Source organism: Camelus dromedarius, chromosome 5, assembly GCF_036321535.1.
Source record: "Camelus dromedarius isolate mCamDro1 chromosome 5, mCamDro1.pat, whole genome shotgun sequence".
Taxonomy (NCBI): domain Eukaryota; kingdom Metazoa; phylum Chordata; class Mammalia; order Artiodactyla; family Camelidae; genus Camelus; species Camelus dromedarius.
In genome coordinates, this window is record NC_087440.1 from 92,637,330 (window position 1) to 92,655,151 (window position 17,822).

The 17,822-nt window shown below is 39.8% G+C and overlaps 1 protein-coding gene across 4 annotated transcripts in view; it reads right to left on the bottom strand.

Moving 5' to 3' along the window:
- Nucleotides 1-17,822, bottom strand: part of PPP1R13B (protein phosphatase 1 regulatory subunit 13B) — an 87,440-nt gene that overhangs the window by 52,827 nt on the left and 16,791 nt on the right. Inside the window, exon 1 of one of the 4 annotated variants that reach the window (XM_064486314.1) lies at nt 6,647-6,855. The exons of the other annotated variants lie outside the window; for them this stretch is intronic. The gene's annotated coding sequence lies outside the window, so the exon portion shown is untranslated. Of the gene's footprint in view, nt 1-6,646; nt 6,856-17,822 lie in introns of those variants that run through there. 4 annotated transcript variants of the gene reach the window in all.

Consider the following 17,822-nt stretch of genomic DNA (forward strand, 5'->3'; position numbering starts at 1 on the left):
ATATGAGTGATCTCATATGGTATTTTTCTTTCTCTTTCTGGCTTACTTCACTTAGAATGACATTCTCCAGGAGCATCCATGTTGCTGCAAATGGCATTATGTTGTCGGTTTTTATGGCTGAGTAGTATTCCATTGTATAAATATACCACATCTTCTTTATCCAATCACCTGTTGATGGACATTTAGGCTGTTTCCATGTTTTGGCTATTGTAAATAGTGCTGCTATGAACATTGGGGTGCAGGTGTCATCCTGAAGTAGATTTCCTTCTGGATACAAGCCCAGGAGTGGGATTCCTGGGTCATATGGTAAGTCTATTCCTAGTCTTTTGAGGAACCTCCACACTGTTTTCCATAGTGGCTGCACCAAACTGCATTCCCGCCAGCAGTGTAGGAGGGTTCCCCTTTCTCCACAGCCTCTCCAGCATTTGTCATTTGTGGATTTTTGAATGACGGCCATTCTGACTGGTGTGAGGTGATACCTCATTGTAGTTTTGATTTGCATTTCTCTGATAATTAGTGATATTGAGCATTTTTTCATGTGCTTTTTGATCATTTGTATGTCTTCCTTGGAGAATTGCTTGTTTAGGTCTTCTGCCCATTTTTGGATTGGGTTGTTTGTTTTTTTCTTATTGAGTCGTATGAGCTGCTTATATATTCTGGAGATCAAGCCTTTGTCGGTTTCACTTGCAAAAATTTTCTCCCATTCCGTAGGTTTTCTTCTTGTTTTATTTCTGGTTTCCTTTGCTGTGCAGAAGCTTGTAAGTTTCATTAGGTCCCATTTGTTTATTCTTGCTTTTATTTCTTCTAGGAGAAAATTTTTGAAATGTATGTCAGATAATGTTTTGCCTATGTTTTCCTCTAGGAGGTTTATTGTATCTTGTCTTATGTTTAAGTCTTTAATCCATTTTGAGTTGATTTTTGTATATGGTGTAAGGGAGTGTTCTAGCTTCATTGTTTTACATGCTGCTGTCCAGTTTTCCCAACACCATTTGCTGAAGAGACTGTCTTTATTCCAATGTATATTCTTGCCTCCTTTGTCGAAGATGAGTTGACCAAAAGTTTGTGGGTTCATTTCTGGGCTCTCTATTCTGTTCCATTGGTCTATATGTCTGTTTTGGTACCAATACCATGCTGTCTTGATGACTGTAGCTCTATAGTATTGTCTGAAGTCTGGGAGAGTTATTCCTCCAGCCTCTTTCTTTCTCTTCAGTAATGCTTTGGCAATTCTAGGTCTTTGATGGTTCCATATGAATTTTATTATGATTTTTTCTAGTTCTGTGAAATATGTCCTGGGTAATTGGATAGGGATTGCATTAAATCTGTAGATTGCCTTGGGCAGTGTGACCATTTTAACAATATTGATTCTTCCAATCCAAGAGCATGGAATATCTTTCCATTTTTTAAAGTCTTCTTTAATTTCCTTCATCAATGGTTTATAGTTTTCTGTGTATAATTCTTTCACCTCCTTGGTTAGATTTATTCCCAGATATTTTATTACTTTGGGTGCTATTTTAAAGGGGATTGTTTCTTTACTTTCTTCTTCTATTGATTTATCGTTAGTGTAAAGAAATGCAACTGATTTTTGAACGTTAATTTTGTAACCTGCTACCTTGCTGAATTCTTTGATCAGCTCTAGTAGCTTTTGTGTGGACCTTTTAGGGTTTTCTATATATAGTAGCATGTCATCAGCATATAATGACACTTTTACCTCTTCTTTTCCAATTTGGACCACTTTTATTTCTTTCTCTTGCCTGACTGCTGTGACTAGGACTTCCAGGACTATGTTGAATAGGAGTGGTGATAGTGGGCATCCTTGTCTTGTCCCAGATTTTAGTGGGAAGCTTTTGAGTTTTTCACCGTTGAGTACTATGCTGGCTGTAGGTTTGTCATGTATAGCTTTTATTATGTTGAGATACGTTCCCTCTATACCCACTTTGGCGAGAGTTTTTATCATAAATGGGTGTTGAATTTTATCAAATGCTTTTTCTGCATTGATTGAGATGATCATGTGGTTTTTGTCCTTTCTCTTGTTGATGTGATGTATTACACTGATTGATTTGCATATGTTGAACCAGCCTTGTGTCCCTGGGATGAACCCCACTTGGTCATGATGTATAATCTTTTTTATGTGTTGTTGGATTCTATTTGCTAAAATTTTGGTGAGGATTTTGGCGTCTATGTTCATCAGTGATACTGGCCTATAATTCTCTTTTTTTGTAGTGTCTTTGCCTGGTTTTGGTATCAGGGTGATGGTGGCTTCATAGAATGAGTTTGGGAGTATTCCCTCCTTTTCAATCGTCTGGAAGAGTTTGAGAAGGACTGGTATGAGTTCTTCTTTGTATGTTTGGTAGAATTCCCTGGTGAAGCCGTCCGGTCCTGGACTTTTATTTGTAGGGAGGTTTTTAATTGCTATTTCTACTTCCTTTCTAGTGATTGGATTGTTCAAGTGTTCAGATTCTTCTTGATTCAGTTTTGATGGACAGTATGTTTCCAGAAACTTGTCCATCTCCTCTAGGTTATCCAGTTTGGTTCCATATAGTTTTTCATAATATTCTCGTATGATATTCTGTATTTCTATTTTGTTTGTTGTAATTTCTCCATTTTCCTTTCTTATTTTGCTAATTTGTGCTCTCTCTTTTTTCTTCTTTGTGAGTTTGGCCAGGGGTTTGTCGATTTTATTTACTTTTTCAAAAAACCAGCTTTTGGTTTGGTTGATTTTTTCTATGGTCTTGTTAATCTCTATTGTATTTAATTCCTCTCTGATCTTTATTATTTCCTTCCTTCTGCTGCTTTTTGGGGCTTTTTGTTCTTCTTTTTCTAATTCATTCAGGTGGTGGGTTAAATTGTTTATTTGAGATTGTTCTTTTTTGAGGAAGGCCTGTATCGCTATAAACTTCCCTCTTAGCACTGCCTTTGCTGTGTCCCATAGGTTTTGAGTGGTTGTGCTTTCATTATCATTTGTCTCAAGGTATTTTTTAATTTCAGCTTTGATTTCCTCATTGATCCATTGTTTTTTCAATAACATATTGTTTAATCTCCATGCTTTCCTTTTTTTTCTCCTTTGTTTCTCTGTTGTTGATTTCCAGTTTCATGGCATTGTGGTCAGTAAAGATGCTTGAGATAATTTCTATCTTCTTAAAATTGTTGAGGTTTCTTTTGTGCCCAAGTACATGATCGATCCTGGAAAATGTTCCATGTGCATTTGAAAAGAATGCATATCCTATTTTTGGGGGGTGTAATGTTCTGAAAATATCCACCAAATCTAGTTTTTCTATTGTAGTATTTAATTTCTCTGTTGCCTTGTTTATTTTCTGTCTGGAAGATCTGTCTAGTGATGTTAATGCAGTGTTAAAATCTCCAACTATGATTGTATTCCCATCAATATCCCCCTTTATCTCTGTTAGTAATTCTTGTATGTACTTAGGTGCTCCTATATTGGGTGCATATATATTAACGAGTGTAATATCCTCATCTTGTATAACTCCTTTAATCATTATAAAATGTCCTTCTTTATCTTTCTTTATGGCCTTTGTTTTAAAGTCTATTTTGTCTGAAATCAGTACTGCAACACCTGCTTTTTTGGCTTTTCCATTTGCATGGAATATCCTTTTCCATCCTTTCACTCTCAATCTACATGTGTCCTTCTCCCTAAAGTGGGTCTCTTGTATGCAGCATATTGAAGGTTGTTGCTTTATTATCCAGTCTGCCACTCTGTGTCTTTTGACTGGAGCATTTAGTCCATTAACATTTACAGTAATTAATGATAGATGTGTGTTTATTGCCATTTTGAACTTATCTTTGCAGTTGAATTGGTATATCCTCTTTGTTCCTTTCTTCTTCCTTTTGTGGTTTGGTAATTTTCCTTTGTATTATCATGGATTTTATTTAATTTTTGTGACTCCTTTGTAAATTTTTGGCTTGTGGTTATTACCCTTTTTTGTAAATCTATCAACCCGTTACTATAACTGTTTTTATTAAACTGATAGTAACATAATCTCAAACCCATCCTACTGTTAAAAAAAATTTAAAAAAGAAAGAAAAAAATATTCTATATTTCCCTGCCTCCCTCTCCCACTCTCAGTAATTTGTATGTCTTCTTTTATAATTTCATGTTTACTTTATTTGTAATTCATGAGTTATCACCTTTCCAGTTGTGTGTTTCTCATTTCTGTAGCATCCTGCTGCTTTTCTATTTAGAATAGCCCTTTCAATATTTCTTTTAGCATGGGTTTAGTGTTGCTAAACTCCTGCAGCTTTTTTTTTTTGTCTGTGAAACTCTTTATTTCTCCTTCTATCCTCAAGGATAGCCTTGCTGGATAAAGGATCCTAGGCTGCATCTTTTTTTCGTTCAGGGCTTTGAATATATCTTGCCACTCCCTTCTGGCCTGTAGTGTTTGTGTAGAGAAATCAGCTGAGAGCCTTATGGGGGTTCCCTTGTAACTTACTCTTTGCTTTTCTCTTGCTGCCTTTAGAATCATTTCTTTATCCCTGACTCTGGCCATCTTGATTATGATATGTCTTGGTGTGGGTCTATTTGGGTTCTTCCTGTTTGGGACCCTCTGAGCGTCCTGTACTTGGATATCTGATTCCTTCTTTAAGTTTGGGAAGTTTTCAGTCATGATTTCTTCAAAAACCTTTTCAATCCCCTTTGATCTTTCTTCTCCTTCTGGGACCCCTATTATGAGAAGATTGGGACGCTTTATGTTATCCCATAGGTCCCTTATGCTATTTTCATTATTTTTTATTTGCTTATCTTGTAGTTCTTCTGAATGGGTGCTTTCTATTGCCCTGTCTTCTAGATCACTAATTCGTTCCTCTGCATTATCTAGTCGGCTTTGCACAGCTATTAGATCATTCCTCATCTCTGTCAATGAGTTTAACCATTCTACTTGGCTCTTCTTTATAGCTTCAATTTCATTTTTGACATATTTTATACCTCTAAACACTATCTCTTTTAATTCCTTCAGCAATTCGATCACTCCTTTTTTGAAATCTTGATCTAGTAGGCTATCGATGTCTATTTCGTTGATCTTTCTTTCAGGGGATTTCTCTTGTTCTTTTAATTGGGAAAGGTTTTTCTGCTTCTTCATCTTGCTCATACCTCTTTGGCACTGTGGTTTATGGAGTACCAGTTGTTTATTTTGGTCCTTAAGGATTTTATCTATCTAATGCCTATTTAGGAATAGAACTTAGGAAAAAAAGAAAAAAAATGAGAGAGAGAGAAAGAATTTTAAAAGAAGGCTGAAAGAGGGTTTGAAAACAGTGTATAATGAATAATAGAAGAGTGAGTTGAAGCAGAGTATTAATCGGGTTGAGACGTCCTTTTAAAACCTTTACAAAAAAAGGGGGGGGGGGAGATGAATAGATGTATTTGAAACCTGTGTCTAATCAATAGCAGGACATCAAAACCCAAGAGAAATAGAAATGAATTAAGAAGTAAAAATTAAGAGAGTAATAGAAAATAGAACAAGTAAAAACAGATTAAAAAAAAGGGGGGGGGGTTGTCGGTGTTCTCCTGGAGTCTGTGTGTTTTTAATGTGAAGTCTTTCTGTCTTCGTCCTGTTTTGGAAGCTCAGTTTGCTGTTTTCAGAGGCCCTCCGTTGGCGCCCTCTTCTGTGCTGCTCCCAGCACCTGTCCGCAAGCGGATCGCGCCTCCTCCTAACAGTGGGTCAGGTGCAGCTCTCTGCTGTGGGCGGGCGGGTCGCTGCCCCTCCGGATGCCGCAGTCAGATGTTGCAGACTGGCCGGGTAGGAGGGCGGGTCGTGCCCCCTCCCAGCACCTGGGTCAGGGGCTGTGTTCCTGCCCGAAAGGTGGGGGGCCGCTCTCGCTCTACCTGCGCCGCCGCTGGTAGCTCCGCTGCTCTATGCGGCTGCGCGCTCCGCCCTGGTCGGCGCTCCGCCCCGGTCGGCGCCCCGCCCTGCGATGCTCCGCGGGTGGGCTCGGGGAAGACCCAGGGGCAGCCCTGTCCCTGCTCCAAGCCAAAACCCAGCTCCTTGTTTGTCTTTGTGAAGCAAGTTCTCTGAGGGACCAGGATGGAAGGATCCTATCTGCCCCGGGCTGCAGGCCAGTCTCAGTCTGGCCTTTGAGGCTGCTGAGCCCTTCGGTGCGGATGCAGGTTTCGCCACCCCGCCCCGCCTGGGTGCTAAGCGCCGGAGGATATGGCGGCTGTGCCTGAGCCCCGCCTCTCTTCCCCCTGAAAACTTTCCGCGGGTTTTCAGAGATGGGGGTGTGCGCCCTTCCCCTGAGAGCACATCAACCTTGCTGTTTTATGGAGGGCCCAGGTTGTTCTGCCCTGTGCACCCACAGCCACGGCGCACAGCCCCTTGCGTTCCCCCGGGGCTGCCTCCGTGCAGCCGCCCCCGTCCTCCGCCTGGCTTGTGCAGCCTGGCCCTGCCCGCTGCTGCCGGCCCGCGTCTCAGGCTGGGTGTCGGGGGGACGCTCTGTGCCCGTTTAACTTAGCTCTGTTAGTCAATGGCTGCTCTGTACAGATCCGAGCCTCGGAGGCTCCCCCTCCGTCCCGCTGGCCTCTCAGTTGGAGAGGGGAGACCCAGCGAGCGAGCGCCAGTCCTCCTTTGCCGCTCCCTCCCCGCGGGACCCGTCCTGCGCTGCTTTGCCTTTTGTTCTTTCTTTTTTCCTTTTCTCCTACCAGATTTTTGGCGTCTTTATCTTTTGAAGAGGGCGATGTTCTGTCGGAGTTCCGCAGGTGCTCTGGTTGGCTGAGTGGGTCTGTAGATGTGGGTCTTGGTGTATTTGTGGGAGAGGGTGACCTGCGAGCGTCCTTCTACTCCGCCATCTTCTCTGTCTCCCATAAAACAGTATTAAGAGAATGAAAAGACAAGCTCGAGTCTGGGAGAAAGTATTTATAAAACACATATCTGATAACAGACTTGTATCTTAAATACACACAGAACTCTAAAAACTCAATAAGAAAACAAAGAACCTATCCAAAAAATGGACCCCAAAAAAGGGAAGAAGTGGACAAAAGCTCCAAACACTTCATCAAAGAAGATATACAGGTGGCAAATAAGCATATGAAAAGATGCTCATCACAGATCCTTAGGGAACTGCAAATTAAAACAATGAGATACTGCTATACACCTAGCAGAATGGCCGGTACCATTTGCTGACAAAGATGTGGAGCAACAGGAACCTGCTGGTAGAAATGTGAAATGGTACAGCCACTTCGGAGGACAGTCTGGCAGTCTGTTATAAAACTAAACATACTCTTACCACATGACCCAGCAATCAAGATCCTTGGTATTTACCCAAATGAGTTGAAAACTTATCTACACAAAAATCTACACATGAATGTTTAAAGCAGCTTTGTTTATAATTGCCAAAACTTGGAAGTCAAGATATCCTTCAGTAGGTGAATGGATAAATACACTGTGGTACATCCAAACAATGGAATATCATGCAGTGACAAAAAGAAATGAGTTATCAAGTCACAAAAAGACATGAAGAAACATAAATGCATATGGCTAAGTGAAAGAAACCAGTCTGAAAAGGCTACATACTGTATGATTCCAACTATATTCTGAAAAAGCAAAAACTATGGAGATGGTCAAAAGATCAGCCTGTGCCGGGGTCTGAGGGTAGAAGGAAGGATATGTAAGTGAAACACAAGGATTTTACAGTACCACTCTCTGTGTGACACTGTCCTCATAGATAATGACACTCTATACTTGTCAAAACCCACAGACCTGTACAACACAAAGAGTGAACCCTCACGTAAACTAAGGGCTTTAATTAGTAATAATGTCTGAACAGTAGTTCATTATTTGTAACAAAAGTACCCCACTAAAGCAAGAGATTAATAATAGGGTAAACTGTTGGGGGTCAACTTTTCTGTAAACCTAAAACTGCTCTAAAAAAGAGTCTGTTAATTTTAAATTAAAAATAAAACAGTATGCTATTCAGGTGAAGGTTAAGTGCTGTCTCCTGAAATTCTGACTACATATATCCATATATAGAGATACATGAGTGTGAGTGTGTGTGTGTAAAAGTAGATCACCTGGTAAAAGCTGTTTCTTAACGTGGGTTCTGGTCCAAGAAACTTGAAAGATACTGCTCTTAGGGCCTCGTGTAACCCACCAGGATTAAATGAAAACTCACCGCACTGGGGAAAGAGCACTCCCACCCCCTTTTATCAGCGCTGATTACTAGGCACCGTGCTGCACTTAACACGTTCTGAATTCTCACACCAGCTCTGTGAGACAAATACCACCCGTCATTTTACAGATTAGGGAAAGGAGGCTTGGAGAGGTTAAACAACTTGTCCAAGGTCACTGAGCTAATAAGTCCCAGGTCAGGATTTAGCCCTATGTGTCTGACTCCAAAGCTATGGTCTGAACCACCACTCTAAACTGCTTCCAAATAAAAAATGAAGACAGCAAAGTTTTAATAAATACCTTCCCACTCACAATATACTCCCCCATTATGAAACAACATCTCAATTAACCAATTTTATCTAGTGTTGATAGTTCAAACTATCTAAAATGCAAAGTTAATCATAGAAGGGAATCAGAACAAAGAAGCATGCATTTATTCTAATTATTCAATTAGAAAGATGATCTCACTAATAGACGTTCTAATTAAATTTTCCTGACCTTTCAAAAATTTAAATTAGGTGTATTAACAATTCTCAGAATAAGACTTCTTCTTTCAGGGGGTGGGAAGAGATAAATTGGGAGTTCAAGATGTGTAAATACTAACTACTATATATAAAATAGATAAAAAAACAAATTTCTTCTGTACAGCACAGGAACTATATTCAATATCTTGTAGTAACCTACAATGAAAAAGAGTATAAAAACAAATATATGCATGTGTATGTATGACTGAACCATTATGCTGTACACAGAAATCGACACATTGTAACTGACTATACTTCAGTTAAAAAAAGACTTCTTTCCACATATTTCTTTGTAAAATTCAAGAAAATATATTCCTATATGTATTTTTTAAAACATATTGATCTACTCCTAGGTATATACCCAAGAGAATTAAAAACATGTTTACACAAAAACTTGAACAAAATGTTTAAGGTAGCATTATTCATAATAGCCAAAAAGCCCAAGCTGATGAATGGATAAACAAATGTTATGTATCTATCTATACAGCGGAATATTACTTGGTCATAAAAATGAATGAAGTGAATGCTACAACATGGGTTAACCTGAGAAACATGCCAAGCGAAAACAGGCAGACACAAAAGGTCACACACTGTATGATTCCATTTACATAAGATGTCCAGAATAGGAAATTCAGAGTCAGAAAATAGATTAGTGGTTGCTGGGGGACCAGGGTAAGGAGGGATATGAAGTGACTGCTAATGGGTACCAGGTTTCTTCTTGGGGTGATGAAAAAGTTCTAAAATTAGATAGTGGTGACCATCACACGAATCTGTGAATGTATTAAAATCACTGAATTGTCTACTTCGAAAGAGTGAATTTTATGGTATATGAACTAAATATCAATGAAGCTGTTATTTAAAAATAGCTGTACCAGTTATTCAACCTATACAATCAGTAAAGTATTTTTCCCAATAGAAACAACCTTAAAGAATATCTATGTAATTTCCTGGTATATATTTTTTTCTCTAGCAATAAAGATTTATAATTATACGAATCCTATTTTTTCATGTCTGCTAACACTGAAAGTGGACTACTAATCCTTGTGCCAGCAGGAAACAAAGCTTCAAACAAGAATAATTAGTAATGTGTCTGAAGAACACTTAATATAATCATGTGTATAGATACACCACAGCAAAGACTATTCATCTGTACCAAATCAGAATACAATAGCACTCCTGTCTTTTTACAAATGACTGTCCAGTCTGTCTTTCAGATTTGAGTTAGCTCTTTAAAACCATGATGCTATTTTTAATTTGCTTATAATGCTCTGAGTTACCATTCTCAAAATTTCTCAGTTTTAGAAAACAAAGCAAAACTAAAGCATGGAAAACAAAAGTCCTGGTGTCTGGACATTATCTATGCCATTTACAAAGGGAAAATAGTTCCACAGATGTCCCTTAGGCCTTGTGGAATCTAAATTCAGGCACTAATGACATGAACCATGATAAGACGTCCTAACGAAACAAGACAGACCACTGTTGTGACAGCAGAGTGATGTGGTGGATTAAGTTTCACCTAATTAGGTTAGTTCCATGGAAGAAAAAGTTGGGTGTTAGTACTGTTCAATAACAACTGTAACCAGGATATAGAAATCACTGTGAAAAGGAACACTAAACATTAATTTACTCATCTCCATATAAAACCTATTATTTAAAAAAAGAGACTTGCCTAAGCTTTGTCATCAACTTTAAAAAGCAAAACCTCCAAGTTTTTAGACAGGGTTCATAATCAATGCCTTGTCCATACTTCATGCTTAGGAAAATTGCTTGTTGGAGGTAGGATGCACACAGAGCTACAATTTTTTCCTTTTTTTCAAAGTCTGCTAGTACTGACATATCTTAGGTGCTTAAAATAAAAATGAAGTTCATAACAAGTTACTTTACTTCAAAGGACTTTCACAACTTATTAATAAAAAAAAACAGCTATTATTTCAGGGCTTACCATATTCACCAACAGGCCCTTCATTTACCCCTATTCTACCCTTGAACTCTCCCAACAGGCCTATGGAGCTGGGTTGCTAGGATGATCCTGTCACCACAGACAGACTGAAGGACTGCCCGAGGTCACGTGAATAAGAAGTGCCAGAGTGTCTGACCCAAGAGTGTCTGACTCCAAAGCTTAAGTTTCTACTTGAATAGCTCAGGAACAAAACAGTGAACACCTAAAAAAACAACACAACTATTCAAGTCCTTCATCCCTATGAAACTGTAAGAAACAATCTCTGTCTAAAAGTTATCAGATAGATACATAAAGTAAACTATTTTTTTTATATAAAGGAAGAACTCACTTTGAACGTGTTCCTTGGAAACATACATGTTCCTTGGAAAAGCAAAACATTGTTAAGTGTGAATACAAAAGAGTAAATTGGTAGAGACTCATTATGAAATCCAAAGATGAATGTACTCAACAGAGACTGCCTCCAGGCAAAAAGTTCCTATTCAGACAGACTGAAATGAAAAGCGATGCCTTCTCACTCTTATGAAGTCACCTCTTTCTTGGCTTGAGCCCCATGGGTTCTGAGATTTGGATCTGCTCAGATACCAGAAGGACCTTTATAAAAACCTGTGTACAATTTGCAAAATTTTAACACCATTTCTTTTAAAAAGAGAATTATATATTCTATTACTCATTAAAACATTAGGCTACATATAAGTTTTCTTATTACACATCCCATATTTCACCTTTCCAAACAGCAACCTCTATTACGGGGATTTGACTGAATTTTGAATATTAATATTTTCAGTGAGTTAGGCACTTTCAGAAAGGGAAAAGAATGAACATTTCCTCAGCCCCTGCTAGAGAATCATACACCGATTGATTTAGTTCCAGGGCAACCTCAGTGACCCCAACTGGGATGGCTTTCAGATGACAATTCTCTGCCCTCCTCTCTGGGACTCACACTTGGCAGGTTTTCAGGGTCATGCTCACTTTACACACCCATCCCTCTTGCCACTGATGACTCAACCAAGGAAGACACTTGACAAAAAAATGTCTTCATTCCACAAGTATTTACTGACTACCTACTGTGTGCCAGATGCTGACTGGAGATTCAGCACTGACAAAGCAGACAGAGTTCCTGTCTTTGGAGAGTTTTAATTATAGTTTGAGGAAAGAGACAAAATAAGTAGGTAGGACATATGCAGTATGGTGGGGGGTGACGTACACTATGGAGAAAGGCAAAGCAAGCAAAGGAGACTGGGAACAGGCAATTGTAATTTTAAGTAAGGTGGTTAGAAAAGCCCTCCCGGACAGGGTGAGAGAGTAAACCTGCAGACAACTTGACAGAAGAGCATCCAGGAAGCATCAGGAAGAAGCACCAAGTGCAAAGGTCCTGAGGCAGAAGGATCTGGTACGATTCAGAATCAATGAGGAGTCAGCCTGGCTGAAGCAGAGAAATTAAGGGGACAAGTGTAGGACACAAGAAATAAACCATTAATTAGGCTTTTGCTTAGACGGAGATCGTTAGCCCTGGGGTGGTTTTCGGCTCAGAAGCAGCGTGTTTTACAGGCTCACTCTGGCTGCTCTACTGAGAACAGACTGAGGGAGAAGGAACACAGAAACGGGAAGAGCCCTTAGGAGGCGAACACAGGAGTCCAGGAGGTAGTGAGAATCCTGGCACTAGTGCCAAACAGAAGCTGGCTAGACCGAAGGTAGCGCCAGCGAGATCTGCCGATGCAGAGGGCGCGGACTCTAACACGTGCCACAGAGAGGAGGCCGCCCCACCGCTGCCCGGGTCCCAGCGTTGTCCCAGTTCCTGCTCCACCTGAAGATTCAGCTGTTCTGCCCTCCCTCCAGAATCCTTCCAGTCAATAAACCCCCTCTTTTCTAAGGTGTTAGAAAGCAAGAGATAGTTTCTGCCACTCGCACCAAAACCAACTCGAGTTGTTACCATTTGACAAAGGAGAGATCTGAAGTATAAAAAGGTTCAGCCCGCATCCAGGGCACCGCAGCGCCTGGGTAGCTGAGCGCAGATGTGAGCACAAGTCTGCCTGGCTCCACGGCCTGTGCCTGTTCCATCACATCACACTGCCTCCCAGGCCCTGACTGGTCCTCTCCCTGCAAACCGGTAGAGAGAGCGTAAAATCAAAGCAAAGACAAAGTGGGAGGGAAGCAGGGAGAAAAGGTCAGCAAGAAAGGCTCCTTCCTGCGAGCCCTTCCAGGTGTGAGAAGCAGGGATTATCCTGCTATGTGGACCTCCCTCCTTCCAGGCCGCCCCACAGGGTCCAGAGCCTCAGTAACTCCATTCAGCAAACACAGGGAAGTACCAGCTCTGGACCAAGTTGAAAGCTCTAGCTGTTTCCATCCAGAAGAGGGGAGGAAATGGGGCGCAGGTTGGCAGATCATCTTTCCTTTAGTCTTATCACGTCCCTACACTGCCACAAAATAGTTTTCTTTCCTCTCTGGTCTCAAAAGTAGTCAACGTGTTATTATCGTTGGCTCAGCACTCAGGATATTCTCACAAGGATCCATATTTTAACACACAAATAAAATAGTGTGCTCCCTAAGGTAACATTCATACCGTTCCTATTAAAAGCAAACATTTTAAGCTGCAAATTTGCAAGGACAGTACATAGGTGCCTCAATTTTTTTTCAACAGTCACTAAAGCTGTTTGGGGAAAAAGAAAAGATTAAAAAAATTGTTTTGGTAATTTGAGTTATTTTAGAATAAGTGACCACTTGCTTCTTAATCCTTTCAAAAAAGCATTCAGTGCAATTAAAAGGGATAAACTGAGAGTTTCAAATTTAAGCTATCATAAAGATCAGCCATCAAATCTTAGAGCCAGAAAGGAACCTTATCTCACCACCAGTCCTTCCCCATTTTACAGATGAGGAAGCAGAAGCCCAGAGAAGGAAATAATTTGTCAAGGTTAATAAATCTTAGTAACAAAACCAAGACTGAAATCAGGTTTCTTGATTCTCAGCCCAGCAGGATGCCTCCCTCTCAGCAGTTTATTTAGTTACACTGTTTACTCAATACTAAATGAGAAGGTCTGTAAAATGTCTAGCAAGAAGCCTGACATACAGTATTCACTCAAATCTAATTTCCTCCCTTTCTTATTTATTTAAAAACCTGGCAACAATTTTGGACACTGGCAAAAGTTAGAAAGACCCCAGAACTTTAAAAATTATAGAAACGAACTGAGATTAAATCACAAAAGAGAACCAGGAAACAAAATTGACACAGAAACACTTTATCAAGTACAAATTATAAAGGGTAGCTGATCATAAGACACATCCATATTTTAAAATATTATAAGAGGGCTCCCTAACTATCAGTGTGACCCTGAAAAAGGTAAGCTAAGTGACAGCATTTGTTAAAAATAAGTCCAAGGCATTCATCTGGGATATAACTGAGGTGACCATATAACTAAGAACCCAACATGGTCTCTTTTGTGAAAAGAAGAGAAGAGAAGAAAAGAAAAAAAGAAAAGAAAAGAAAAGAAAAGAGAAAAGAAAAGAAAGGAAAAGGAAAGGAAAAGGAAAAGGAAAGGAAAGGAAAGGAAAGGAAAGGAAAGGAAAGGAAAGGAAAAGAAAAGAAAAGAAAAGAAAAGAAAAGAAAAGAAAAGAAAAGAAAAGAAAAGAAAAGAAAAGAAAGCTAAGAAAAGATAGACTACCAGGACAACAGGTAAAAACCAAGACCTTCTCTTGCACACCTGGATGGATAGGCACCCAGTATAAATCATGCCTATGAAAAACTACACTGTTTCATTTGCAACAAAACACTCTCCAGAGAAGAGTACCACAAAGCAACAAATATTTTAAAAATCAAGACCACAGAGAAAACAAAAACCATAGAATAGATCTTGTTTTCATTAAGAGTCATTTCAACTACCTACTTCACTCGCACTTACTGCACTTAAAAGACAGCCCTTCATCCTACCTCCAAAAGACTCTTTTCTACCCTTCATCCAACAGAAACAAGGAACAGAACCATTTACGATATGCAAATCAAAGAGACAGGAGCATCACCCCATTTTACAGATGAAGAAGCAGGGTCAAGAGAGGCTTAATACCTTGCTCAAGGTCCGAATCTAAACCCAAGAGTGACTCCAAAAGCCACATGGTGCATGAGGGTCCCAAGTCTCTTTTAGGACAGGCATCACAGCTTGGCAGGCTACCCCTCACCCTCCCTTCAAGATGAGGCAGATGTGTTTTTATCCTATGCCCGAAGAAATAACTGACCTTGGAAATTCAAACCACAGAACCCAACTTCAGTCTTCAAGAGTTCTGCAGTCCAGCAGCCTTCCTCCTCAGCTGCCAAGTCCAACAGTAACAGTTCGGGCACCCATTTACTGACTGACACTCGCGATGTGCTAGACCTCATGCAGGGCATTCTCCATGCATAATATCGTTCAATCCTGCCAGAAATCCTGCGAAGAGGTTTTTTGTTTTTCTTTATTACCTTTTAGGTAGCAAAGTAACATATGTACAATTTTTTTTAGAATCTAATAATACATGTAATAAAAAATAGAGCGCCCCCCTAATGACCCACACTTTAAACAGCTGGTATATATCTTTTCAGACTTTTTTCTCCACCACAAAGCCCTTTCCTTCTTTATTACAGTGAGACTACAATAAATAGAATATGAGCTTTTTGGCCAACATTACATTTGGGGCATTTTCCCACGAGAATACACACCATTCTACCACTTTTCTTTTAGGCTATATATTATTTCTCCCTATGGCCGCCCTATAATTTAGAGAGAGAGGCACTGTTACTTTAGGATGAGGAGATAAGTTCCAACATGTCATGTAACTTGCTTAGGGTCACACATTTAGTAAGCAGCAGGACCAGGGCTTGATCCAGCCCTACCTGATTCCAAAATCTGTGTTCTCGGCCCAACAAGGTACCTGTTTTGTATGTTTTTGTCAACTAGACTACAAACCCCCTGAAGACAGCAAATTAGTGTCTTTAGGTCTCCAATGCCTAGCACCATGTTGGCATATAATAAAAGGTAGTAAATATTTGTTGTGTAAACATCCGCTGAATGTCACTTTTTTTGTACTACATCTATCTCCCTCCTATGCCATTCGTATCTTTCCCAACGCCTGGCATATAACGGAGGCACAGACATATCTGTTAAAAGTATGGATCTAACACCCAGAATAAAACCGCCTTCCGTTCTTGGCCTGGGTCACTTGGCCTCTCTCCATCTCAGAATTCACATGCAACGCAAACTCAGATGCTGCTCCTCCAAGAGCCTCCTTAACAGAGGACTTTCCCACGGAGACTACTCTCTTCTGCTAACACAACATCATTAGCAGTTAGCACTAGAAAGGATTTCAGCAGTTATTTACATGGACCTTTCCTCACTTTGTAGTAACAGAGATCATAAACCATGGTTTTACAACAAACTAATAAGGCTTCCACCCACAAGAAATGGAAAATTTCAAAACAAAAGTATAGATCACTTAAATGCAGATTGTTCTGGGGGTGGCAAGATACGAAGGCAGTGAAATTTTGCAAAAATCTAAATGTCTATTTGAGCCTCCAAAAAAACCCACCAACCCTATGTTTATAGTCTTGTCCTGCCTGACTCAACGGCAGCGCAGAATTTTGATCTTAGTGATCTTCAGCACCAGACTTCTGTGACTGTCAGCCAATCTCTCATCAACTGCGGCAAGTGGGGTCTTCTACTGTATCGCTAACCACAAAGCTTCAGATCAAGAGACTTCAGTAACAGTTTTGCATAGCAAAAAAAGCCGGCAAAACAAACACAAAAGATCATTTTTCCATTAAATTTAGTCATGGAACTTAGCTACCTTGACCTGATTACCAAAAGTGTAAGCAGCTACTACCACTATTATAAAAACACCCATTTTCCTCCTAGTTATCCCACGTAAGCCTTACTGTCTAATTATCAGCAACTCTCCAAAAGGACTCCTACCAGAAACCAACTAGACCATGAGATATTCTCTGTTAACAATGGCATTTGAAGATCTGTTCAAGTCTAGAGGCAAATAACCACAGAAAGGAGATTAAAATTAGGCTCTCGGGTTTATTTTCTGACAAGACATTGCAGCAGAACAGGCAGGAGAGCCAAAACCCATAGTGTGAAGCAGTGTTACACTGTATGTATCAAACCAGACACATTTACAGACTTGCTCATTCATTCATTTAGGGTAATTTTACTGCACCCCACGTGGCCTTAGAACAGGCTCGGGGCACACACGGTCACCATCGCCCTTCACTGAATTTGGAGCTGAGACAGAGAAGGTACCAGGTAACTACAGTGGGGACAGCAGAGTGCTATGAGATCCACAGAAGGACAGCCTGATCCAGGTGCCAGTGTCATGAAAAAAGTCCCAGAGGAAGCAACCTGTGGGCTGAGACTACAGGAGTTAGCCAGGAAGGGGAGGAGAGAGGGCGTGTGGGAGCCGGCAGTGGGCTGATTACATTCTAAATAGAGTCTGCTTACCTGTTCCACTGCCCGCCAATCAACGACAGATGAACACAGCCGTGATTAAATAACCCCTCATTAAGCACTGCTTTCTTCTGTGCCCAAAATTTGACATTTAAATAACCATACCCTAATGTGGTTACGTTTCCAGCCATGCTTCACTCTAGAAGGTGATAAGGGAACTTCTCTTAAATGTCTTCCACATGCCAAACAGGGATCTTTTTATATTTGGTTTTACTTTCACTATTCTTTCCTACACTAACAACAGATAATAATAGAAGGTGAAATCTCAAAATAATTCAGTGTTAGAATATACCAATGGAAAAAAAATAGAACTAGGTAGTCTCCCCAGACATAGTAGGGCTGATAAAGTATTTCTGAGATTGAATAGTTTAATTATAACAGTACTAGTAATTAAATGTTGACAAAATCATCCTTTCAAATTTTTCCTAATTTTAATTATAATCCTAAATCCTTTAATTAGTAATCACACTATTTCTGTGGTTGTTAAGCACCCTCAATGTTGCAGCAAACAAGAAAATTAGTTACCCAAAGATATCAATTAGAAAGTATCCTCACAAAATAACAATTTAACATTTTTTCACCTGTGAAAACTTGTTAACTACCTATCTAAAATTAAGCAGTCTCCAAAGCAAGAACATCTTTAAAATGTACTGAATCAAAATCATTTAACATATTGGGGATAATAAATATTTAGATAAAAGCACACATGTATAGTGCTTACTATATACCAAACACTGTTATAAATTCTTTACATATAACA